Source organism: Bubalus bubalis, chromosome 5, assembly GCF_019923935.1.
Source record: "Bubalus bubalis isolate 160015118507 breed Murrah chromosome 5, NDDB_SH_1, whole genome shotgun sequence".
Taxonomy (NCBI): Eukaryota; Metazoa; Chordata; class Mammalia; order Artiodactyla; family Bovidae; genus Bubalus; species Bubalus bubalis.
Window position 1 is genome coordinate 19,975,672 of NC_059161.1, and position 26,854 is coordinate 20,002,525.

At 42.1% G+C, this 26,854-nt stretch overlaps 1 protein-coding gene across 6 annotated transcripts in view; it reads right to left on the reverse strand.

The window, feature by feature from the left end:
- The window catches only part of FAM163A (family with sequence similarity 163 member A), a 99,494-nt gene that overhangs the window by 13,253 nt on the left and 59,387 nt on the right, over positions 1-26,854 (reverse strand). The window contains exon 2 of one of the 6 annotated variants that reach the window (XM_044942782.2): positions 15,625-15,705. The exons of 4 other annotated variants lie outside the window; for them this stretch is intronic. The gene's annotated coding sequence lies outside the window, so the exon portion shown is untranslated. Of the gene's footprint in view, positions 1-8,040; positions 8,187-15,624; positions 15,706-26,854 lie in introns of those variants that run through there. One more of the 6 variants, XM_044942784.2, reaches the window with a different exon arrangement.

Below are 26,854 nucleotides of genomic sequence, written 5' to 3' on the forward strand. Positions count from 1 at the left end.
ACGTATATCAATTAGAGTAATACATGGCATTAACAAACTGAAGAATAAAACCATACAATCATCTCAGTATATGTAGAAAGTTTTTGACAAAATTCAACACCCATTTATGATAAAAATTCTACAGAAAGTGGGCACAGGGGGAACATAACTCAACATAGTAAAAGCTATATATGACAAACCCATAGCTAACATCATTCTCAAGGGTGAAAAACTGAAAGCATTTCCTCTAAGATTAGGAACAAGACAAGGATATCCACTCTCACCACTTTTATTCAACATGGTTTTGGAAGTCCTAGAGACAGTAATCAGAGAAGAAAAAGAAATAAATTCAAATTGGAAAGGAAGTAAACTGTCACTGTTTGCAGGTGATGTGATACTATATATAGAAAATCCTAAAGATGCTACAAGAAAACTACTAGAGCTCATCTATGAACTCGGTAAAGTTGCAGGTTACAAACTTAATACACAGAAATCTACTGCGTTTCTATACATGAAAAATGAAAGATCAGAAAGAGAAATTCAAGAGACAATTCCATTTACCAGGCATCAGAAAGAATAAAATACCTAGGAATAGAGCTATCTGAGGAGACAAAAGACTGTACTCTGGAAACTCTAAGACACTGATGAAAGAAATAAAAGACAACACAAACAAATGTAGAAATATACCATGTTCTGGGATTGGATGGATTAATACTGTGAAAATGACTATACTATACCAAAGCAATCAACAGATTCAATGCAATCCCTATCAAATTACCTATAGCATTTTTCACAGAATTAGAACAAAAAATTTTACAGTTTGTATGGAAACACAAGAGAAGACCCCAAATACCCAAAATAATCTTAAGAAAGAAAAATGGAGCTGGAGGAATCAGCCTTTCAGATTTCAGGCTATACTATAAACTACAGTAATCAACAGTATGATGCTGGCATAAAAACAGAAATTAGATCAATGAGACAGAATAGAAAGTTCAGAGATAAACCCATGCACCTACGGTCACCTAATCTGTGATGAAGGAGTTAAGACTATACAATGGAGAGAAAACAGTCTCTTCAACAAGTGGTGCTCGGAAAACTGGCCAATACAACTAAAAGAATGAAATTAGGAAACTCTCTAATACCATACACAAAATAAACTCAAAATAGATTAAAGATCTAAATGTAAGGCCAGGGCTATAAAGCTCTTAGAGGGAAACATAAGCACAACGCTCTTTGACATAAATCGCAGCAAGATCTTTTTTGATCCACTTCCTAGAGTAATGAAAATAAGCAAAAATAAATAAATGGGATCTAATTAAATTTAAAAGCTTTTGCACAGCAAAGGAAACCATAAACAAAATGAAAAGACAACCCACAGAACAGGAGAAAACATCTGCAAATGAATTGACCAACAGGGATTAATCTCCAAAATACACAAACAGCTCATGCAACTCAGTATCAAAAAAAAACACAATCAAAAAGTATTTATGTATGGTAGAAACCAACACAAATATTATAAAGCAATTATCCTCCAATTAAAAATAAATAAAAATTTGAAAAATGGGAAGAAGATCTAAATATACATTTCCCTAAAGAAGATATACAAGGAGGCTGAAAATCACATGGAAAGATGTTCAACATCCTAATTATCAGAGAAATGCAAATCAAAACTACAATCAAAACTATCATCTCACATAAATTAGAATGGCCATTATCAAAAAAATCTACAAATGAGAAATGCTGGAGAGGCTGTGGAGAAATGGGAACCCTCCTATACTGTTGGTAGGAATGTAAATTCATATAGCTATTATGGAAAATTAATATGGAGAATATTAAAAATCTAAAAACAGAACTACCGTATGACCCAGCAATCCCACCCCTGGGCATATACCCAGAGAAAAGACATAATTCAAAAAGATACATGCACTGCTATGTTCCCAGCAGCACTATTCACAATAGCCAAGCCATGGAAGCATCCTGAGTGTCCATCAACAGAGGAGGGGATAGAGAAGATGCGGTACATAGATAATGGAATATGACTCAGTCATTTGTTGTTGTTATTTAGTCACTAAGTCGTGTCTGACTCTGTGAGACTCTGTGGAGTCCACCAGGCTGCTCTGTCCATGGGGTTTCCTGGGCAAGAATACTGGAGTGAGTTGCCATTTCCTTCTCCAGGGGATCTTCCTGATTGAACCCATGTCTTCTGCTTGGCAGGCGGATTCTTTACCACTAAGTCACCTGGGAAGCCCTTACTCAGCCACAGAAAAGAACAAAATAATGCCAGTTGCAGCAACATAGATAGACCTAGAGATTGTCATAGAGTGAAGTAAGTTAGACACGGAAAGACAATATCATACCATGTCGTTTATATATATAATTTTTTTAAAAGAGTACATACAAATGAATTTAATTACAAAACAGAAGTGGAGTCACAAATGTAGAAAACAAATTTATTGTCACTAGGGGATGTGGGGGGGAGGATAACCTGGAAATTGGGATTGACATATATATACTCCTATATATAAAATAGATAGCTAATAAGAACATGCTGTATAGCATAGGGAACTCAAGTTAACACTCTGTAATGAACTATATGCGAAAAGAATCTAAAGCCCCTATGCTGGGAAAGACTGAAGGCAAAAAGAAGGGGGCGACAGAAAATGAGATGGTTGGATAGCATCACCAACTCAATGGACATGTTGCTGTTGTTATTCAGTCACAAAATTGTGTCCAACTCTTTGCAAACTGCAGCACACCAGCTTCCCTGTCCTTCGCTATCCTCAGGGGAGTCTGGTGTGCTGTAGTCCAAGGCGTTGCAAAGAGCTGGACGCGACTAAGTGACTCAACAATAACAACAAATAACCAATTCGCTTTGCTGTACGGCAGGAACTAACAGAACATTGTAAATCAACAATACGCCAACAGAAAGTTTTTAAAAAATAAAGTGATAGACCGCCTAGATTTTGATCCATGAAAGTGAGACAAAACACAAGTTACAGACTAGGAGAGATGAAAATGGAATATTACCACATATGCTGCAAACATAAGGAAACTAAAGGGTATTAAAAACAACTTTATGCCAATAATCTAAAAATAAAGATGAAATGAATACATTTATGGAATAATGTAACCTACCAATATTTCCTCAAGAAGAAATAAATTACTTGAAAGATCTTATAATGTGAAGAAATCAAATCATCAAAAGTTGACTTTCAAAATAAAGAAGGAAAAAATAAAACACGTAGGCCCAGAGAGCTTCACCAGAAACACCTACCAAACATTTAATACAGAAACCATCCTATCTCACACAAAGCATTCCAAGAACAGAAAAAGAAGAAACACTCTAAGTCATCTTACTATCACTTTTCACTAGCAACAAACAGAAAACGTAATTTTAAAGACATCATATAAAATAATGAGAAAATTATTAAGTCCTAGCAGAGAAGACAATGGCACCCCACTCCAGTACTCTTGCCTGGAAAATCCCATGGACGGAGGAGCCTGGTAGGCTGCAGTCCATGGGGTTGCTAAGAGTCAGACATGACTGAGCGACTTCACTTTCACTTTTCCCTTTCATGCATTGGAGAAGGAAATGGCAACCCACTCCAGTGTTCTTGCCTGGAGAATCCCAGGGACGGGGGACCCTGGTGGGTTGCCGTATATGGGGTCAAACAGAGTCGGACACGACTGAAGCGACTTAGCAGCAGCAGCAGCAGCAGCATTAAGTCTTAGGTGTATATGATACCCTGGAGTAGAAAATGGCAACCCATTCCAGTATTCTTGACTGGGAAATTCCATGGACAGAAGAGCCTAGCAAGTTACAGTCCATGAGGGTCTTAAAGAGTCGGACACAACCGAGAGCACACACACATAAAATACAAGCTATATAGGAGACAACAGAGGACGAGATGGTTGGATGGCATCACTGACTCAATGGACATGACTTTGAGCAAGCTCCAGGAGATGTTGAAAGACAGGGAAGCCTGGCGTACTGCAGTCCATGGGGATTGCAAAGAGTTGGACACAATTGAGCAACTGAACAACAATATAGGGATTATTTTTTAGAAATCTTTAAAATTTTATGGAAAGACTTAAAGATGCCTAAATAAATGGAAGGTTATACCAAAAAGATAAAAATAAAATAAAAAGTAAAGGGATATTTGAAGAAAAAAAATCAAAGTTGCTTTTTGGGCATAAATCATGCAATATGCTTGCTTAACCAGTTACTTTATAGAAAAATGGTCTGTGGAAATGGAAGAACTCTAAAAAATTTGTCCCAACATCTTTACTTCTCTAGAAGAAGAAATCAAGTTCAGAGAGGACAAGTGACTTACTTAACCACACACAGCAAGGTAGAGATGGAACTGGAGAGGCACTGGGAGCAGAGCCTCCTGGCCCCTGCTGTCTCTCCTCCCAGCACATCTGCTCTTATCTCACCAGGAGCTAAGGTGTCCCTAAAGCTGGATTTCTCACATTGGCTTGACGGTAACAATCCACCTGAGCCACACATTAAGGCAGAGACTCCAGATCTCCTGAAGCAGCATCTCCAGAGGAGGGACCCAGAATCTGCGTCTTTAACAGGTTTGAATCTTGCCATCTGGTCCTTTTGGGAAAAGATGCAGGAATGAAGGTCTTTGGGAGGATTTCAGGCTGGAGGCAGCAGGGGAGGTGGGTGACCTTGCGGAGCCTGTGGCATCATCTGCTGCCCATAACAAGGCTGAATCTGGATTCTGTGTCCTCAGGGCAAACAGGCCAAAAGGAGGACGAGGGGAGTGCGAGGAGAACCAAAGGCAACACAGTGTCTCTGGGTGGGATGGAGCCAATAGAGGTCAGGGTGGGGAACCTTAAGGCCATTCTTCTAGTGAAAGCTGGGGGAACATAAAAGCCACCCTGATCTGATCTCATTTACAAAGCAGAAATAGAGACACAAACAGAGAACAAATGTATGGATACCAAGGGGGAAAGGAGGGGGGATGAATTGGGAGATTAGGATTGACACATACACACTACCATGGATATAAAAGATACCTAATGAGAGCCTACTGTATACAGCACAGGGAACTCTACTCGGTGCTCTGTGGTGACTTAAGTGGGAAGGAAATCCAAAAAGGAAGGGATGTATGTACACGTATAGCTGATTCACTTGGCTGAAGAGCAGAAACTAACACAACATTGTGAAGCAACTCTACTTAAAAAACAAATAATAGGCTCCCTGATAGAATGTGCTGGAAATGGGTTTCCCAGTCCCCATAAGGCCAGGGGTCTGTGTTCCCTCTGAAGGACCCCTGCCCTCAGTGACTTCAGCACCCAGAGGCGGGGTCATCTCCCTCACCGCCTGGACCAACAGTGACAGGAAACCCCTGCCGCAGCTGGCACCAGCCCATGTAATTAATGATCAGCTGCCCCCTGCACCCTGCTTGGCCCCCTTTGGAGCACAAGTTAATTGAGCAGGGCCTAAGCACCGGCTGATCTCAATTTCTTCTGATGCAATTAAGCCTTCTCCAGTCATTTATTAACTCATGAAATTGACACAGCAGGTTAGCAGCTCCTAAGAAGAGCAGTTTTTTCCCTCTTGTTCCCTGTCTCCTCAGACATCAATGCTCTGGCAGGGTTGGCGGAGGGAATCAGACAAAGGGGCTCCTTTTACTCTGATTGTACTTATGGCCATTACCAAGCCCTGATTCCTGGGATGAGGGTGGGACGACTTGGTGGTCAGATTGGTCCCTTTGCCCCAGAGGAAGTACCACAGCAGCAGAGAGGTGTGTGCTGTTTGAGTAGGGGCCTCTCTGAGAGATACAGGGAAACTCAGCAAATCATCAAGGGAAAAGAGAACCTCCATATAATAACGATAGTAAACAGACAGTTTATAAAACGGAATCAAAAGGCTAACAAGAAAATGAAGAGATGCCCAAACTCAACATAATCTAGGAAATGCAAATGGAAACCATAGTGAGCTATCCTCCTACACTGGTAGACTAGCAAAAATTGGGGGGGTTAGGGGCACTGCTGGTGGGGTGTAGTTATAACAGCTGTTGAGGGCGAGACTTGCCACTACTTGGTCATATTAAGTTCAGACCCCATGAGACAGCAACTCTGCTCCTGGGTCTGTGTCCCCCAAATTTCTCAATATATCCATATGGTGCCACATGTGAAGATGTTCATCCCTGTGTTTTTTATGGTGGCAGAGAACTGGAAGCAAGCTCAGTGATCATCACTGGAGAGTATAAAGTCAGGTAGACATACACCTCAGAGGATAATGCAACTGCTGAGAGCAATGGACCAATCGGACCAGAGTAACACAGAGCGACAGGGATAAATGTTAGCAGAGGGCTAGGTTAAAAAAAACACACACACACAAACAGAATTAGATGTATAAAGATGTATAACACTGCTTATATAAATTTAAAATACAAGCACAGGTCCAGCAACTGGGTTAAGAATCCTCCTGCCAATGCAGGGGACACAAGTTCGACACCTGGTCCAGGAAGAACCCACATGTTGTGGGGCAACTAAGCCCATCTGCCACAAATACTGAAGCCCTCAGGCCCTAGAGCCTGTGCCCCACAAGAGAAGCCACCACAATGAGAAGCCCGCACACCGAAACTCCAGAGTAGCCCCTGCTCACCCCAACTAGAGAAAATCCTGAGCAGCAATGAAGGCCCAGCATAGCCAAAAATAAACAAATCAAACTGAAAAAAGAAAAGATCCCGCAATCACCAAACTATGCTTTAAAAAAAAAAACACATACCAAAACAAAAACAACAACCCCCTCACCCAAGTTCATAGATACAGAGAACAGGTTGGTGGTTGCCAGAGGTAGGGAGTGGAGAAGGGAGAAATGGGTGAAGAGGGTCAAAAGGTACAAACTTCCAGTTATCAGTAAATAAGTCATGGAGAAATAATGCACAGCATGGTGACTATAATAATACTCTGTTGTACTTGAAAGTTTCCACGAGAGTAGACCTTAAAAGTTCTCATCACAAGAAAAACATTTTTTGGCCACTGGTCACGGGTGATAAGTAGACTTATTGTGGTGATCATTTTGCAATGTATACAAATATGAAATTACTATGTGATATACCTGAAATCAATACACTGTTATCTGTCAATTTTACCTCAATAAAACAAAATCCAAAATACATACCCCAAAATGTATATGCATTAAGCATGTTAGAATGGCTGACTGTGGAAGGAGGAGAATGAAAACAGGAATAAGAATAAAAGAGAAAAAAAAATAATAGAGAAGAAGGGCCTTGCCCAGACCAATGATGAATCATATTGTGGACTATCTGAGAAGTAATACTGACAAGTATAATTAACATTCTACATCTGAGGTCCAACCCAAACAAAAAGGAAAGGGGTCTCTCACCACCCCCAGGAGGGCCTCCGTGCTGCACACTTCTATCCGACCTTCCTATCTGTTCTCAGGTAACTGTATTGTTGCCACACTGGGGTCAAGTGGGTATATTTTGTTTTCTTCTTAAAATAACAGACCATTTAAGGGCATTGGAATCTTGTGTCTTCATAAAGCTCCACTCCAGCGTTCAGCACATTTTAGACTGTGGGATGGCAGATCTAATGGGGAAGCTGCTTTGCATGCAGAGCGTGGGCTGTTTTATGCAGATGACACTTGTCTCTGTGGCTCTTGGGGTCAGGATTCCCGATTATGGGCCTGTTCTCTCTGCTTCAGACAGATGACTGTGGAGGTCAGCAAGCGTGTTAAAGGCTTGGTTCACCTTGGACTCGACTCTCTTTCCCTTTCTGCCTTTCAAAACAACATTCGTTACTTCTGACAGAGTTTTCCTGTAGGCATCTTGTTTGATGTTCAGACACGGCAGTTTTTTTACTTCTCTTATTTCACAGAAAACATAAAGCTCAGAAAAGCAAAGTGGCTCAGCCAAGGTCACACAGCTATTTTGGGGAGAGCCAGGACACCCTGCCCTCACCATTCTTCCATGCCCAGTGTAGTTCTTGCTCTGCAAGGAACACATGCCCTGTGCCATGGCCCCATTTCCATGTCACCCCAGTCTTTCGGACTCCACGTTCTATTTTCTGACTCACCGCTGGCAGGAGGGACGGGGCATCACGGCCTGTGTGTTGGGAAGACACATTGGTCTATATGGTTCACTTGGATTTCCCTCCATCTGTATTTGATCTCTACTGGCATTTGGGAGGTGTTCCGAGATCCCTAGGCAGCAGGCCTCCAGCCCGCTGACCGTGAACATGCTTGTTAGGAAAGGCAGAAGCCTCTGTGGGGTTTGTTTCTCCTTGCTGGAACGACATCAGCAGTCTGGAAGAGATCCAGGTGAGAACGCAGGCCATTGAAAGGAAGTAAAGTTTCAGGCCAGATGGTGATAAGGAGAGGCAAGGCGCTAGGCTAACAGGTGGACCAGAAGGAGCTAACCTGTGAGGGATGGGTAACTTTGCTTTATCACCTGCAAATGGCCTTTAAAGAAACCTTGGGGCTTCCAGCTCCCCACAAGAAGTGGAGATGGAGATAGTTTCCCATTTCATCCACTGGTCCCTGAGGGCTGAAGGCGTTGAAAACTGCTTGTGGCCAGATTACTCATCAGGGAAAGCTCCAGAACAGACTGGATACAGATAAGCCATGCTCTCTCAGAAAACAGGTTACAAAAGAGCAACTTTACATTTTTGTGTGTGTGCAATAGGAAAACATATTGCATAATAGGGAAACATACACTATTTATAGCTTTCCCCCTCTTCTGCTTTCTGCTAATCTGTGTCTACCAGCTCATCTGGACTGGAGAGTAAAAGGTAAATCGGGAGACACCATTCTATTTGAATAGATATGACCTGACCTGAATACACTTAGACAATGAAAGGAGAAGAGGAGAAATTCAAGAGCTGGCATGAAAGGTACTTGAAAGCATTCTGGAGAGACTGCAAAGAGGAGGAGACTTGAGGTGGCTGCCATGTGCATGAGACACTTGGAGAGGTGGAAATGGGAAAGAGGTTGTTGTTCAGTCGCTCAGTTGTGTCTGACTCTTTGTGACCCCATGGACTGCAGCACGCCAGGTTTCCCTATTCTTCACCATCTTCTGGAGCTTGCTCAAACTCACATCCATTGAGTCAGTGATGCCCTCCAACCATCTTGTCCTATGTCATTCCCTTCTCCTCCTGCCTTCAATCTTTCCCAGTATCATCAGCCTTTTTTAATGAGTCAGTTCTTTACATCAGGTGGCCAAAGTATTGGAGCTTCAGCTTCTCCATCAGTCCTTGCAATGAATTCTCAGGATTGATTTCCTTTAGGATTGACTAGTTTGATCTCCTGGAAGTCCAAGGGACTCTCAAGGTAAAGAGGAGTTTTGAGTATTTTATATATTATGAATGAAATTTATTCCCTTGGGATTTCCCAAAATCTTCAATAAAGGTTTACATTCCTTTCCACATAGGTTTTGCATATTGGATTGAGTTTAAATAAGACACCTTGAGGAGACCGAGCCCACAGGGCAACTTTTCCTTTTTTTTTTTTCACAGGTTATCATCATAAAGGAGGATGATTTGTCCAAAGAAAGATAATTGGGGGAGAAGACTTTTGAGAGTCCCTTGGACTGCAAGGAGATCCAACCAGTCCATCCTAAAGGAGATCAGTCCTGAGTGTTCATTGGAAGGACTGATGTTGAAGCTGAAACTCCAATACTTTGGCCACCTGATGTGAAGATCTGACTCATTTGAAAAGACCCTAATGCTGGGAAAGATTGAGGGCAGGAGGAGAAGGGGACGACAGAGGATGAGATGGTTGGATGGCATCAGTGACTCAATAGACATGGGTTTGGATAAACTCTGGGAGTTAGTGATGGACAGGGAGGTCTGGCGTGCTGCAGTCCATGGGGTCGCAAAGAGTCGGACACAACTGAGTGACTGAACTGAACTGAACCAGTAACTCTTGGGCTTTCCCTGTGGCTCAGCTGGTAAATATTCTGCCTACAGTGTGGGAGACCTGAGTTTGATCCCTGGGTTGGGAAGATCCTCTGGAGAAGGGAAAGCCTACCCACTCCAGTATTCTGGCCTGGAGAATTCCATGGGCTGTAAGTCCATGGGGTCACATACAGTCGGACATGACTGAGAGACTTTCAGTTTCACCAGTAACTCTCAGAGGTGGGAGGATGCCAATTTAGGTCAAGTTGGAAAGAGATATAGAGATTAGTGTTTATGAACTTCCTAAGTAGAAAGAGAAGATAGGGATTTGGTAGGAAGTATGAATGATAAACAATTCCCCAAAATATTCCTAGTAAATAGTCCCTCTGGGACCAGCCAACATCAGCTCCAGGCTATGGCCAAGCCTGCATCTGGGTCTCTGACCCGGGGGGGCCATAGTGATGTTTTAAAAGAAATCTCCTCTTATTTGAATGACCACTCCTTAATTTTATACACTTTTCCTACTTGATACTTTGTGCTTTTCTTATCAATCTCTTTGAATATTACCAGTTAGGCATATTAACACTTGCGGTGTCAAAACTACTGTAAATGTTTTCCCCAGTATGAATTCCTTTACAGTGTAAAAGCTTTAAACTTTTAGGGAGCTAAATCTTTCATCACTTTTTCTTCCCTACTTGGCTTAGGAAGTTTTGCACACAGAGTTATGTAAGAAATGTTTCACTTTAAAAATTTAATTATTCATCTTGCAGGGATCTGTTGTTGTGCTCTTAGGGTTTCAGTTTTAGTTTTTTTTTCCTTAGATAGAAAGCCAGTTCTGCCGGGTAAGCCGAATTGTCTTAGACTAAATTATCGTCTTTAGTACATATTAATTTCAGATCTATTTATGTGTGGATCTATTTCCGAATTCCCTATTCAATTCTACTTACCTACAATTATTCATATGCCCCACTGTCTTAAGTAACTTGATTTATCATAAATTTTTAATGACTTGTAAGATTATATATACTTTTATTGAAGTATAGTTGATGTGCAATATTATATGTTTCAGGTGTACAATAGTGATTCACAATTTTTAACAGTAATATTCCAATCACAATTATTATAAAATATTGGCTATATTCCCTGTGTTGTATTATATATTCTTATAGCTTATTTATTTTATACACAGTCGTTTGTACCTCTTAATCCCCTACCCCTATCTTGCCCCTCCCCTCTGCCCTCTCCCCACTGGTAATCATTAGCTTGCTATCTATATTTGTGAATCTGTTTCTTTTTCTGTTAAAATCACTAGTTTGTCTTATTTTTTAGATTCTACATATAAGTGACATCATGCAGTATTTTTCTTTCTCTATATGACTTATTTCACTTAGCATGCTGCTGCTGCTAAGTCACTTCAGTCGTGTGCGACTCTGTGCGACCCCATAGACAGAAGCCCACCAGGCTCCCCAGTCCTTGGGATTCGCCAGGCAAGAACACTGGACTGGATTGCCATTTCCTTCTCCAATGCATGAAAGTGAAAAGTGAAAGGGAAGTCGCTCAGTTGTGTCCAACTCTTAGTGACCCCATGGACTACAGCCTACCAGGCTCCTCCATCCATGGGATTTTCCAGGCTGGAGTGGGGTGCCATTAGCATAAAACCCTCCAAATCCATCCATGTTGTTACAAGCAGTAAACTTTATTTTTTTCAGCTGAGTAGTATTCCAACACACACACACTTGTGTGTATAGATATATGATATATATGTATATACATACACATCTTTATCTCTTCATCTGTAGATGGACACTTAGCTCGCTTCCATATGGTAAGACTACTTTTTAACTTTTTATTACTGTGTAACATATAGTGAAACTGTTAGTTGCTCAGTCTTGTCTTACTCTTTGTAACCCCATGGGTACCTACCCACTAGGCTTCTCTGTCCATGGAATTCTCTAGACAAGAATACTGGAGTGAGTAGCCATTCCTTCTCCAGTGGATCTTTCTGGCCCAGGGATCGAACCCAGGTCTCCTGCATTGCAGGCAGATTCTTTACCATCTGAGTCACTAAGGAAGTCTGTGTCACATATAGAAAGGGCACAAATCAAATTTTCTCACTGCGAACACATCCATGTAACTTGCCCCCTAGAAGTCTCCCTTAGGGTTCTGGCTTACGAGTCTGTCTTTAACTCCTGGGCAGAGCTCTGGTGATTGGCATGTGAGTGTAGACTTTCTCATGACCACTTTCTCATGACCACTGCTGGCTCCTGGGCCATAGCTTCTTACAGAGTGGCTCAGGGCCTTATAACCAGAAGCCAAGGTGGAGAAGATTGCTGTGGCTGGACTATGATGAGGAGAGAGATGTGAACTTCTGCCCCAGAGCTTTCCCACCTGGAAAGGGCACTGAACCATGTCATCTGTCAATGAGCAAAGAGGCAAAGCAACTGAAGCCTGAAGTCTCTCAGTTTCTTCTCACCAACAGCAGGAAGAGCTGGGCTATTCCCTTTTCAAACTCCACTGTCCAGGTGGTGGAACCGGGAGGATCTGGGACACAGGCCCCTTGAGAGGGTGGGTGCAGGGGCTGCTACTCCTTTCTCTGTGCAGAGAGCCCTCAGGGGAGGACATCCCACCCCAAATCAAAGCCGCCCTGCGTAATACTGTCTAGTGAGTTCTGTTCTGTGGACAGGGAAACCTTTATGGATGATGCTCTGTTAGGGAAAATTTTCCTTAATTTGGATTCAGACTAAACTGTCTCAGAATTATTTGGCCTTGGGAGACATGTGGTATGAATGTGCGTGTGTGCACACACATGCTCAAACCAACACCAACCCTCTGGAGAACCGCCATACGCAAACCCGCACATCACACTACCTTCGAGAGAGACAGGCAGACAGGGAGGGTCAAAGCCCAAACTGGACTGACCTGCGATGGTGAAGACTCTCCCTCCCCCAAATGCCCTAGGTGATTCTAGATTGGTGAGTTCAGATGCTGGGAAATGGACTTCGAGCATACTATGTCCCCTGTATTGCCATGGAGAGACAAGGCTGGCAGATCCTAAGGAACAAACAAAGCCTGTGGGTCATGGACCCAAGAATGGTCCCCTCTGAGAAAGCGAGGAAGAAAAAGAGGAAAAGGGAGACAACTCACTTGCTGTCTTGCTTGATGCTATAGGACTGGCCAGGCTCCATATCCAGTTCAGTGTTTTCCTCCTGGCAGACTACACCCCTCTAATTATTCCTGACCTGCCAATCAAACCTGTTCCTGCAGAAGTCTTGGCAGGGATGGGAGATTGGAGAACTGGGCCACTAAAGGCAAATGTGATTTCTCTATCCCACTGCTCATTGGCGGCTGATACAAAAAGGGCAGATCCAACTAGAAGGTCAGTGACTCCCAGATGAAAAACAACCAAAGCGTTGCTGAGAGTGGCAGGGAGAGGAAGAGAAGGAGCATATTGTGTGGACATGCTGATCCCCACAGCTGATTTAGGATCAGACATGGCCTGCTTCCTTGTTTTCTTAAATTTTCTGGAGAAGGAGTGAGGGGGAGTGGGGGAGAGGTAGAAAGATGACACTTGGGTAACAAATAATAAAGGAAGAGATGAGCAGAAAGCTGCCTCTGTGTAACTCTCACCTGTTAGAGCTGGTTTGCCTTCGAGGGTCATTTATGATGGATCCCTCTCTCTGAAAGACAGTCTTCTCAACATCTCAAGACAGATAGCATGCCATATATCAATGCTCAGTTAGCTGGCGTAAAAGAGAAGTCCCCAAACCTAGGGCCTGTATATTAGGCAGGGAGCCTTGCATGTGGGGACCCAGGATCCTCCCATTTTGGGCCTCTTTGCCTCCAGCCATCAGACAGAGGATGAGTGGAGGATCATGAGAGGAAGGGTTCTGTGGGTCAGACCTGCAGGAGTGCACGTCAGTTCTACTCCCATGCCATTGGCCAGACTCAGGCCACACCTAAGTGCAAGGGAAGCTGGGAGACGTAAAGGGCCGAGTGCCTGGGAAGGAGGAGGACCAGGTTGTATAGCGCAGAGGCATCTCTGCCACAGCCCCTACCTTCTAGTCCAGTTTTAGTCCTTGGCATTCTCTCTTTGCACTTTTGCTCCAGTAATACTGAAATGCATGTCTTTCCCTAGTTAAGCCATCCTCTCTTACATCTCTTCATCCTTATATATACTGTTCCTTCATCCTAGGCCACCTGTATCTATTTGGCAAATTTTTATTACTCCTTTAGGAATCAGCTTGAGAAGACCCCCTGCCCCTTTCGGCATTCCATAACTCCCCTAGGCAGGCTTCACACTTCCTCATTCTGTACCTTATGGATCCCTCCCTTGTAGCACTTACATAATTTATAATCCATAATTTATCATTGTTTTGCAATGGGCCCATCTCCGTTACTAAACTGCAAGCCCAGTTCTGGCAGGAATGGCACCTGCTTAGCAGAATGCCTGGGACAAAAAGGACTCAGTAAACATTTACCGATTGAATGAACAAAAGACAGAGCATCTGCCCTGGTTTTCTTTTTTCCAGGCTAAATGTTCTCATTTCCTTTTACCTTTCCCCAGGTGCATGGCTTTGAATCTCTTTATTATCCTTGTCCCTGTCTTCAAAATGAGCTCCAATTTACCAAATTCATCATCAAATTAGGAGCCCCACATCTGAATAGGGCTCTCTGGGCTTGAATTGACTGGTGCCGGCTTCACTGGACTGGCTTTGCCCCCTCGTCCAGTGGCAAAATTCATGGCCAGCGTGGGACAGGGCCTCAGCTACGGTCATAGTCGCTTCTTTCCTCTCGGAATACTTCCCTCCTCCCCGAGCCATGCACATCTAATATTTCACTCAAGAATCATCCCTTCTGATAGGACATTTTAAAGATCTAAGGGGAAGGGCATTAAGTTTAGATGTGTAAGTATTGCTGGGTTATGTGGGGTTTTCAAATTTATTCCAGATGTTTCTATGTCTATAGACAGGGACAGTCACTGTGCCACACTTTCTTTCCTAGCAGGGGAATCACCTGTGTAGCCTCTTTTTGTCATGTAATTATAAACAACTGGTATGGTGGGTTGGAGTGTAATATCTAGTCCTTCCTCCTGTTGCCTGTCTTACTGCATTGCAGAGGCTAGAACTCTAAAAGTGACATTTTCCAGATTCCCTTTGCAGCCAGGGTTCTGGTCATGATTTAAGTGGGGCCAATCACATGCATCGCATCTCACGTGGCTCGGTGGTAAAGAATCCGCCTGCCAATGTGGGACACACAAGTTCATCACCTGGGTCAGGCAGATCCCCGGGAGGAGAGCAAGGCAACCCATACCAGTATTCCTGCCTGGGAAATCCCAAGGACAAAGGAGCCTGACAGGCTACAGTCCATGGGGTCGAAAAAGAGTAGGACACGACTTAGCGACTAAACAGGCAGGATCAGTGTGGTTCTGGAGCCAGTCAGTATGGTGGCAGCTTCCTGACCTCTAGATTACAGCTGAGGCCATGTGTTCCTATGGCCAGTAGCCACAGTTTTAGCTTTGTGATCCCTCAGCTTCCTGATACAGTGCTATTGTTTCAGGGGTCATTTGTAGGGGCTCAGCCTAGAGCCTGCCCCTTAGATCTTCCAAAGACTTGTAAGCACCTAATCCCCTGTGTCAAATATACTTACTCTTAACACAACTGAAATGAAATGAAACAAAAATAAAAACTAGGAAAAAATAATTTACAAGATAGGTAGAGTGACTTTTAGTATCTGCAACCTGACCAGTAAGAGCAGGCACCCACTGACCTCCAGGAAAAGTGATCCAAAGCTTTTGTGGCTTGGTGAAAACTGTACTTCTCTTCTTGAGGCCATTTGGTATGCACAGAGCTGAAAAAGTAATGTATGAAATTGAATAAGGATCCCAAGATCCTTCTGAGAGGGCAGAGACCAAGACTTCCACTCCTTCCTAAGATCCAAACTTAGGGAATCCTGGGGAGTGGCCCTGACCAAGATCTGTTGGAAGTAAAGAACTCCAGGGGAGCAGAGGGTACCTGTTAAGGTGATGGCTGGTTCTGGCCTGTCACGTGACTTGAGTTAGATGCTTCTTCTTTTAATTTCAGCATTATGATTATTATTTTGGAGTATAATTGCTTTACAATGTTGTGTTACTTTCTGCTGTACAACAAAGTGAATCAGTTATATGTATACATATATCCCCACCCTTTTGGACCTCCCTCCCATCCCACTCTCATCTCACCCGTCTAGGTCATCACTGAGCTCTGAGCTGAGCTCCCAGAAGTCTCTCTCTCTCTTTCTTTTTAAATTTTTAATTGGAGGAAAATTGCTTTAAAATGTTGTGTTGGTTTCTGCCGTCCAATAATGCAAATCAGTCATAATTATATATCTCCCCTTCATCGTGAGCCTCCCTCCCCACTTCTATCCTACCTCTCTAGATCATCAGAGAGCACCAGGCTAGCATAGCATGGGGCTTTGGGGAGCAATGGCTGTGTGAGCACCAGGAGATATTTAGCCTAGGATCAGGGCTGTTCAGGGACCATGTCAGCAGAGAAGATTTTGCGACAGCAGCAGACAAATGTGACAGGGCCAAAGCTAGCATTCAGTAGCACATCCTGGAGACCAAGCAAACACAAACAGACTGGCCAGAATTTCTAAGTTTCTTTCTCAGCTTTGTACCTGGAAACAAGAGTAGCTTCCTCTGGGCTGAAGAAGATCCTTAAGGTTTGGAGGGAGAGGGTAAAGAGGTCTCAAGAGGGAAATACTGAACTTTTTGGTAATAGGAACCTTTGAGGAGTTGAAAAATTCATTGGAGAAATAAGAATTATGAACTTATTTGTACCCCAAACTGGTGAAGTGGGTTGCCCAAGTTATAGGCACAAAAGAAAAACCTAACTACATTCAAAATTAAAATTCTATGTGTACATGAACCCAGGACAAAAATTAATTAAAAGGTAAATAATAGATTGGGGAATTACCTGCAATAAATAGGAGAACTTATTTAGATGATAAAGGAATACATTAAGACCAAATAGGTAAATAAGCAAAACACAGAAATGGATGATTTACCAAGGATGCAATGAATTAATAAATATATGTAGAACTATCCAACCTCACTAATAGTCAAAGGAATGGAAACTGAGACATATTTCTTCTTTCTACTAAATTATAGGAAATTATTATATTAATACCTAGTGTTGATCAGGTTGGGGTTTAATACTCTGCGTTTCTAGGTGAAAATTTGTAAAACTCTTTGGGAAAATATTTGGCAATATTTATTTTAGAAATGTATATAGCAAAGGTTTCTAGTTTTAAATGGCTTATCAAAATCTGTATTTATCTTTCCTACCCCCCACAACATCCTGTTGAAATAATAAGAAACAATAAACACATTTACAGCAGCCCTGAAAAATCAGAAAATTGTGTCTCTAACTGAAGCTTCTGTATGCGAAGAAGCTGTTGAGGGCAGATTCATGGTGAACACAAAGAACCCATGGCTGCATAACAGATGGCAGAGAAGACATCCACAATGATAAGTGTTCCTACCAGAAATACACATATGCACAGATACAAGTATATTCTTTGTAGTATTATTGTGATTGCAAAGATTTGATAAATATCCATCAGTAGAGGAAATGTTAAGTGAATTACATCCACAGCAGTGGATGAATATGTCCATCAGACAGAGCCAGAACTTGCACTCAATAGCACACTACGTGAAAATGAAAGTGAACGTTGATCAGTTGTGTCTGACTCTTTGTGACCCCATGGACAATACAGTCCATGGAATTCTCCAGGCCAGAATACTGGAGAGGGTAGCCATTCCCTTCTCCAGGGGATCTTACCCAGGGGTCAAACCCAGATCTCCCGCACTGCAGGCAGATTCCTTCCCAGCTGAGCTACTAGGGAATACCTAGTACACTACGTAGCACCAACCAAATGCAAGCAGACTGGCCAGAATTTCTACCTTTCTTTCTCAATGTTGTACCTGGAAACAGTAGTAGCTTCCTCTGGGCTGAATAAGATCCCTAACGTTTGGAGCGAGAGGGTAAAGAGGTCTCAAGAGGGTGAAAATGAACTTTTTGCTAATAGGAATATTTGAGGGGGGTTGATTAATTAATTAGAGAAATAAGAGCTATGAACTTGTTTGTACCCCAAGCTGAATTACATGTTACATGAATTACAGTTCTTCCACGGAATACTATGAAGTTGTTAAAGAGAATGAGGTAGAGTAAGATTCCATTTATATTAAAGATTGTATGTATGAAATTAACATCTGAAAATGTTCATTTGTTTAATGCAACATTCCTATTTCTGGTAATATATTCAGAAGGAAATGAAACAGAATAAGGAAACATTGGAATCAGAGAAATATTCACCATAGTGTTATTTATAACAGAAAAAATGGAAATAAGTAATTGCTAATGATACAGGAATCATTATTTTATTCATAGTACAGGGACTCAATGACACATTGGATAACCATGATGGTGTGGTCACTCACCTAGAGCCAGGCATCCTGGAGTGTGAAGTAAAGTGGCCTTAGGAAGCATTACTACAAACAAAGCTAGTGGAGGTGATGGAATTCCAATTGAGCTATTTCAAATCCTAAAATGAAGAACTAAAGAGCCTCTTGATGAAAGTGAAAGAGGAGAGTGAAAAAGTTGGCTTAAAGCTCAACATTCAGAAAACTAAGATCATGGCATCTGGTCCCATCACTTCATGGCAAATAGATGGGGAAACAGTGGAAACAGTGGCTGACTTTATTTTTCTGGGCTCCAAAATCACTGCAGATGGTGACTGCAGCCATGAAATTAAAAAACGCTTACTCCTTAGAAGGAAAGTTATGACCAACCTAGACAGCATATTAAAAAGCAGAGACATTACTTTGTCAACAAAGGTCCGTCTAGTCAGTTCAGTTCAGTTCAGTCGCTCAGTTGTGTCCAACTCTTTGCGACCCCATGAATTGCAGCATGCCAGGCCTCCCTGTCCATCACCAACTCCCGGAGTTCACTCAGACTCACGTCCATCGAGTCAGTGATGCCATCCAGCCATCTCATCCTCTGTTGTCCCCTTCTCCTTCTGCCCCCAATCCCTCCCAGCATCAGAGTCTTTTCCAATGAGTCAACTTTTCACATGAGGTGGCCAAAGTACTGCAGTTTCAGCTTTAGCATCATTCCTTCCAAAGAAATCCCAGGGCTGATCTCCTTCAGAATGGACTGGTTGGATCTCCTTGCAGTCCAAGGGACTCTCAAGAGTCTTCTCCAACACCACAGTTCAAAAGCATCAATTCTTCAGTGCTCAGCCTTCTTCACAGTCCAATTCTCATATCCATACATGACCACAGAAAAAACCATAGCCTTGACTAGACGGACCTTTGTTGGCAAAGTAATGTCTCTGCTTTTGAATATGCTATCTAGGTTGGTCATAACTTTCCTTCCAAGGAGTAAGCATCTTTTAATTTCATGGCTGCAGTCACCATCTGCAGTGATTTTGGAGCCTCCAAAAATAAAGTCTGCCACTGTTTGCACTGTTTCCCCATCTATTTCCCATGAAGCGATGGGACCGGATGCCATGATCTTAGTTTTCTGAATGTTGAGCTTTAAGCCAACTTTTTCACTCTCCACTTTCACTTTCATCAAGAGGCTTTTTAGTTCCTCTTCACTTTCTGCCATAAGGGTGGTGTCATCTGCATATCTGAGTTGATTGATATTTCTCCCAGCAATCTTGATTCCAGCTTGTGTTTCTTCCAGTCCAGCGTTTCTCATGATGTACTCTGCATATAAGTTAAATAAGCAGGGTGACAATATACAGCCTTGACGTACTCCCTTTCCTATTTGGAACCAGTCTGTTGTTCCATGTCCAGGCTATGGTTTTTCCAGTAGTCATGTATGGATGTGAGAGTTCGACTATAAAGAAAGCTGAATGCCAAAGAATTGATGCTTTTGAACTGTGGTGTTGGAGAAGACTCTTGAGAGTCCCTTGGACTGCAAGGAGATCCAACCAGTCCATTCTGAAGGAGATCAGTCCTGGGTGTTCATTGGAAGGACTGATGTTGGGGCTGAAGCTCCAATACTTTGGCCACCTGATGGGAAGAGGTGACTCATTTGAAAAGACCCTGATGCTGGGAAAGATTAAAGACAGGAGAAGGGGATGACAGAGGATGAGATGGTTGGATGGCATCACTGATTCAATGAACATGGGTTTTGGTAGACTCCAGTAGTTGGTGATGGACAGGGAGGTCTAGAGTGCTGCAGTTCATGGGGTCACAAAGAGTTGGACATGACTGAGCAACTGACCTGAACTGAAATCCTAAAAGATGATGCTATTAAAGTGCTGCACTCCATATGCCAGCAAATTTAGAAAACGCAGCAGTGGCCTCAGGATTGGGAAAGGTCAGTTTTCTTTCCAATCCCTAAGAAAGGCAATGTCAAAGAATGTTCAAACTACCAACTGGGCTCATTTCACATGCTAGAAAAGTAATGCTCAAAATTCTTCACGCTAGGCTTCAACAACACATGAACTAAAAACTTCCAGATGTTCAAACAGAATTAAGAAAAGGCAGAGGAACCAGAGAGCAAATTGTCAACATCCGTTGGATCATAGAAAAAGAGAATTCCAGAAAAACATCTACACCATAGACTACGCTAAAAACTTTAACTGTGTGGATCACAACAAAGTGTGGAAAATTCATAAAGAGATGGGAATACCAGATCACCTTACCTGCTTCCTGCAAAACCTGTATGCAGGTCAAGAAGCACCAGTTAGAACCGGACATGGAACAACAGACTGGTTCTAAATTGGGAAAGGAGTACGTCAAGGCTGTATATTGTCACCCCTCTCATTTCACTTACATACAGAGTGAGTCATAGTCACTCAGTAGTGTCCGACTCTTCACGACTCCATGGACTGTAGCTCACCAGGCTCCTTTATCCATGGAATTCTCCAGGCAAGGATACTGGAGTGGGTAGCCATTCCCTTCTCCAGGGGATCTTCCCAACCCAGGGATTAAACCTGCATCTCTTGCATTGCAGGCAGATTCTTTACCATCTGAGCCGCCAGGGAAGCCCATATACAGAGTACATCATGAGAAATTCCAGGCTGGATGAAGCTAAAGCTGGAATTAAGATTGCCAGGAGAAATATAACAGTCTCAGATATGCAGATGACACCACCCTTATGGCAGAAAGCGAAAAGAAACTAAAGAACCTCTTGATGAACGTGAAAGAGGAGAGTGAAAAAGCTGGCTTGAAATTCAACATTCAAAAAACCAAGATCATGGCATCCAGTTCTATCTTTAGGGCAAACAGATGGGGAAACAATGGAAACGGTGACAGACTTTATTTTCTTGGGCTCCAAAATCACTGCAGATGGTGACTGCAGCCATGAATTAAAAGACGCTTGCTCCTTGGAAGAAAAGCTATGACCAACCTAGACAGCATATTAAAAAGCAGAGACATCACTTTGCTGACAAAGGTCTGTCTAGTCAAAGCTATGGTTTTTCCAGTAGTCATGTACAGATGTTAGAGTTGGACCATAAAGAAGGCTGAGCCTATGGCTGATTCATGTTAATGTTTGACAGAAAACAACAAAATTCTCTAAAGCAATTATCCTTCAATTAAAAATAAATTAATTAAAAGATTAAAAAAAAAAAAGGCTGAGCGCTGAAGAATTGATGCTCTGGAACTGTGGTGCTAGAAAAAACTCTTGAGTCCCTTGGACAGCAAGGAGATCAAACCAGTCACTCTTAAAGGAAATCAACCTTGAATATTCATCGGAAGGACTGATGCTGAAGCTGAAGCACCAATACTTTGGCCACCTGAGGTGAAAAGCCAATGCACTGGAAAAGACCCTGATGCTGGGAAAGATTGAGGGCAGGAGAAGGGGGCAAAAGAGGATGAGATGGTTGGATGGCATCATCAGCTTAATGGACATGAGTTTGAGCAAGCTCCGGGAGATGGTGAAGGACAGGGAAGCCTGATGTGCTACAGTCCATGGAGGTCACAAAAACTCAGACACAACTGAGTGAGTGAACAACAATGACACATTGCAAAATTATTGTTATAATTATGAAGACTCTATCCTATTATGGAAAAACATTTAAGTGGACAAACGTGGACATCAGTTCATGTAAAATATGATAACAACCTGGCAAAAAATTGAATGTGCAAGAACAAAGAAATGGACTATTCAGTTCTGGATTGGGAGTGGAAGTGGTGTTAAGGATTACAGATACTTTTCCCCTTTATTTTTATAACTTTCTGTAATTCTGTTCTATAGTACATTTTTTATAAACTCCCCTTTGTTCTACAAATCCTCTTTAGATTAATTCTTAGGTTTTTCAGTAACTCCAGTCACTTTGATAATCCTCTCCCATGACCCCATCCTACCATGGTAAACATCACCAATTGTTTACCACGTGCAAGCTTCTCTTTGGGGTTGCAGGACGGTGTCCATGGTTACATGGGGAGCATGTGGGGAAGGAGTCCAGGCCTGAGCTAGAGGGCCCAGGTTAGATTCCTGGTTTAGTGAAACTTTAGATAAGCTCACTTAGCCTCTTTGAAATTCCCATTTCCCATTTCCTTATAGTAAAGCCCTTCCTACTTGTACTGTTAACCCTGTTGTGTAAATGTTTCTCTTCAGCATTTCCTTGTTACTTGGAGTCCACTTCATGTAGTATCTGTCTGAATTTCTTTTCAGACCTAAATTCTTTTGATGGCTGTCCAAGTAAATAAGGAAACTGTCTTATTTATCTTGTATTTCCCACAGCATCTAGAAAGGTATGTGTACATTGTGGGTACTCATATTTGTTAAATCAAAGTCACACATATGAAAGCACCAGGCAAGCCCTTCATAAAAGCAAAGAATTACTGTTTATTTACTTATCAATTTTTTGTAGAATTGTAGAATTTTGTAGAATAATAAATTGTTCAATTTATTTAAATGGAAAAAAAAAAAAAAAAACAGTTTACCCATTTCTCCCTGGCCCCAACCTCTGGCAACCACCAATTTGAGCCTGGTTTTGTTTGTTTGGGGCTTCCTTTGTGGCTCAGCTGGTAAAGAATCCACCTGCAATGTGGGAGACCTGGGGTCAATCCCTGGATCGGGAAGATCCCCTGGAGAAGGAAATGGTAACCCACTCCAGTTGCACAGAGGAATCCCATGCACAGAGGAACCTGGCATGCTACAGTCCATGGGGTCGCAAAGAGTCAGACATGACTGAAGCGACTTAGCACAGCACAATGTCCTTAAGGCTCATCCATGTTGTGGCAAATGGCAAGTTTTCATTCTTTTTTATAGATGAATAATCTCTCTATCCATCTATAAATCTACTTATCAATCATAATTTATTGTCCATTCATCCTCTGATGGACATATTTCCCTTTCTTGGCTATTGAAAAAAATGTTGTAATGAACATAGGAGTGCATATAGCTTTTTAAGTAGGTGTTTTTCTTTTGGGGATAAATACCCAGAAGTTAGAATTGCTGGATCATGCAGTAGTCCTATTTTAATTTGTTGAAGAACCACCCTACTATTTATTTTTCATAGTGGCTGTATCAATTTACATTCCCACCAACAGGTTACAAGGGTTCCCTTTCTCTATATCCTCACTGGTATTTGTTATTTCTTGTAATTTGATGATAGCCATTCTAACAGGTATGAGGTGATATCTCCTTGTGGTTTCGATTTGCATTTCCCTGATGATTAATGATGCTGAGCATACTTCCATGTATTTGTTGGCCATCTGTAAGTATTCTTGTAATAATGTCTAATCAGATCTTCTGCCCATCTTTTAATCAGATTGTTGTTTTGCTACTGAGTTGTACAATTCTTTATATATTTTGGATATTAGCTCCTTTTCTGATAAATGATTTCATAATATTTTCTCTCACTCAGATAGTTGTCTTTTCATCTTGTTAGTGGTTTTCTTTGCTGTGCAGAAGTTTTTTAGTCTGATTTCGTCCCACGTGTCTATTTTTTGGTCTGATTTCATCCCACATGTCTTTTCTGTCTGATTCCATCCCAGTTGTCTATTTTTTGGTCTGATTTCACCCAACTTGTCTATTTTTGGTCTAATTTCATCTCATGTGTTTAGTTTTGGTTTTGTTGCCTTTGCTTCTGTTCAGTTCAGTTCAGTCGCTCAGTCGTGTCCAACTCTTTGCGACCCCATGAATCGCAGCACACCAGGCCTCCCTGTCCATCACCAACTCCCGGAGTCCACCCAAACCCATGTCCATTGAGTCGGTGATGCCATCCAACCATCTCATCCTCTGTCGTCCCCTTCTCCTCCTGCCCTCAATCTTTCCCAGCATCAGGGTCTTTTCAAATGAGTCACCTCTTTGCATCAGGTGGTCAAAGTATTGGAGTTTCAGCTTCAACATCAGTCCCTCCAATGAACACCCAGGACTGATGTCCTTTAGGATGGACTGGTTGGATCTCCTTGCAGTCCAAGGGATTCTCAGGAGTCTTCTCCAACACCACAGTTCAAAAGCATCAATTCTTCGGTGCTCAGCTTTCTTTATAGTCCAACTCTCACATCCATACATGACCACTGGAAAACCCATAGCCTTGACTAGACAGACCTTTGTTGGCAAAGTAAAGTCTCTGCTTTTTAATGTTCTGTCTAGGTTGGTCATAACTTTCCTTCCAAGGAGGAAGTGTCTTTTAATTTCATGGCTGCAATCACAATATGCAGTGATTTTGGAGCCAAGAAAAATAAAGTCTGACACTGTTTCCACTGTTTCCCCATCTATTTCCCATGAAGTGATTGACCAGATGCCATGATCTTAGTTTTCTGAATGTTGAGCTGTAAGCCAACTTGTTCACTCTCCTCTTTCACTTTCATCAAGAGGCTTTTTAGTTCCTCTTCACTTTCTGCCATAAGGGTGGTGTCATCTGCATATCTGAGGTTATTGATATTTCTCCCGGCAATCTTGATTCCAGCTTGTGCTTCTTCCAGCCCAGCGTTTCTCATGATGTACTCTGCATAGAAGTTAAATAAGCAGGGTGACAATATACAGCCTTGACGTACTCCTTTTCCTATTTGGAACCAGTCTGTTGTTCCATGTCCAGTTCTAACTGTTGCTTCCTGACCTGCACACAGCTTTCTCAAGAGGCAGGTCAGGTGGTCTGGTATGATCAACATTATCCATTCCTTTTTTCAAAGTTAAAACTGATGTATTAGTTTCAGGTGTACAACATAATGATTCCATGTTTGTACACGTTGTGAAATGATCACCCCAAGAAGTGTAGGTCACATCCGATACTACACATGGTTATAATTTTTTTCTTGTGATGAGAACTTTTAAGATCCACTCTCTCTTATCAACTTTGGAATATACCATTTTTCTATAATTAAATTTATTTATTTTTAATTGAAGGATAATTGCTGTACAATATTGTGTTTGTTTCTGCCAAACATCAACATGAATCAGCCATAAGTATACATATGTCCCCTCCCTCTTTGAGCTCCCTCTCACCTCCCCATCCCAGCCCTCTAGGTTGTTACAGAGCCCCACGTTGAGTTCCCTGAGTCACACAGCAAATTCCCACTGGCTATCTATTTTATATATGGTAATGTATATGCTTCCATGCTACTCTCTCCGTACATCCCAACCTCTCCTTCCTCCCTGACCCTGTGTCCATACGTCTTCTCTCTGTATCTGTGTCTCCATTGTGCTTAGTCACTCAGTCGTGTCTGACTCTTTGAGACCCCATGGACTGTAGCCCGCCAGGCTTCTCTGTCTGTGGGGATTCTCCAGGCAGGAATACTGGAGTGGGTTGCCATGCCCTTCTCCAGGGGATCTTCCCAACCTAGGGATCAAAACCAGGTCTCCTGCATTGCAGGTGGATTCTTTACTGTCTGAGCCACCAGGGAATCTCCATGTGTTTCCACTGCTGCCCTGCAAATAGGTTCATCAGTACTACTTTCAAATTCCATATATACATGTTAATACACAATATTCGTTTTTCTCTTTCTGACTTCACTCTGTATAATAGGTTCTAGGTTCATCCACCTCACTAGAACTGACTCAAATGCATTTGTTGTGATGGCTGAGTAGAATTCCTTTGTGTATATATACCACAGTTTCTTTATCCATTCATCTGTCGATGGATATCTAGGTTGCTTCCATGTCCTAGCTTTTGCAAATAGTTCTGCAAGGAACTCCAATGCAATGGGGTATGTGTGTCTTTTTCAATTATCATTTTCTCAGGGTATATGCCTAGTAGTGGGATTGCTGGGTCATATGGTAGTTTTATTCCTAGTTTTTTAAGTATTCTCCATATTGTCTTCCATAGTGGCTGTATCAATTTACATTCCCACCAACAAGAGGGTTCCCTTTTCTCCACACCCTCTCCAGCATTTACTGTTTGTAGATTTTTTGATGATGGCCATCTGACCAGTGTGAGGTGATTTCTCATTGTAGTTTTGATTTGCATTTCTCAAATAATGAGCAATGTTGAGCATCTTTTCACGTATTTATTAGCCATCTAACATGTATGTGTTCTTTGGAGAAACGTCTGTTTAGGTCTTTTTCCCACTTTTTGATTGGGTTGCTTGTTTTTCTGGTATTGAGTTGTATGAGCTGCTTGTATATTTTGGAAATTAATCTTTTGTCAATTGTTTTATTTGCTATTATTTTCTCCCATTCTGAGGGTTGTCTTCTGCAACACAAGATTAACTTTAGTCACCTGTGCTACATATTCATCTCCACAGCTTATTTACTTTGTAACTGGAAGTTTGTACCTTTTAACCACTTTCCCCCTTTTCTCCCACCCTGTAACCCATGCCTCTGGCAACCACCAATCTGTTCAGTTTCTACCAGCACATTATTCAGTCTTGCTATCTTAACTGAAGGCCCAGTCCCAGTGAGGAGGGACATAATTAGTGCCAGTAAATAGCAGCTTGCTTGTTATTATTGTACTTTTTCTCATAGGTAAGCAGGTGGCATCCAACCTGGAAGACCAGAGAAGCTGTCTGTAGCCCCACTTACTAGTGGTGTGGCCTTAGGTGAGTCAC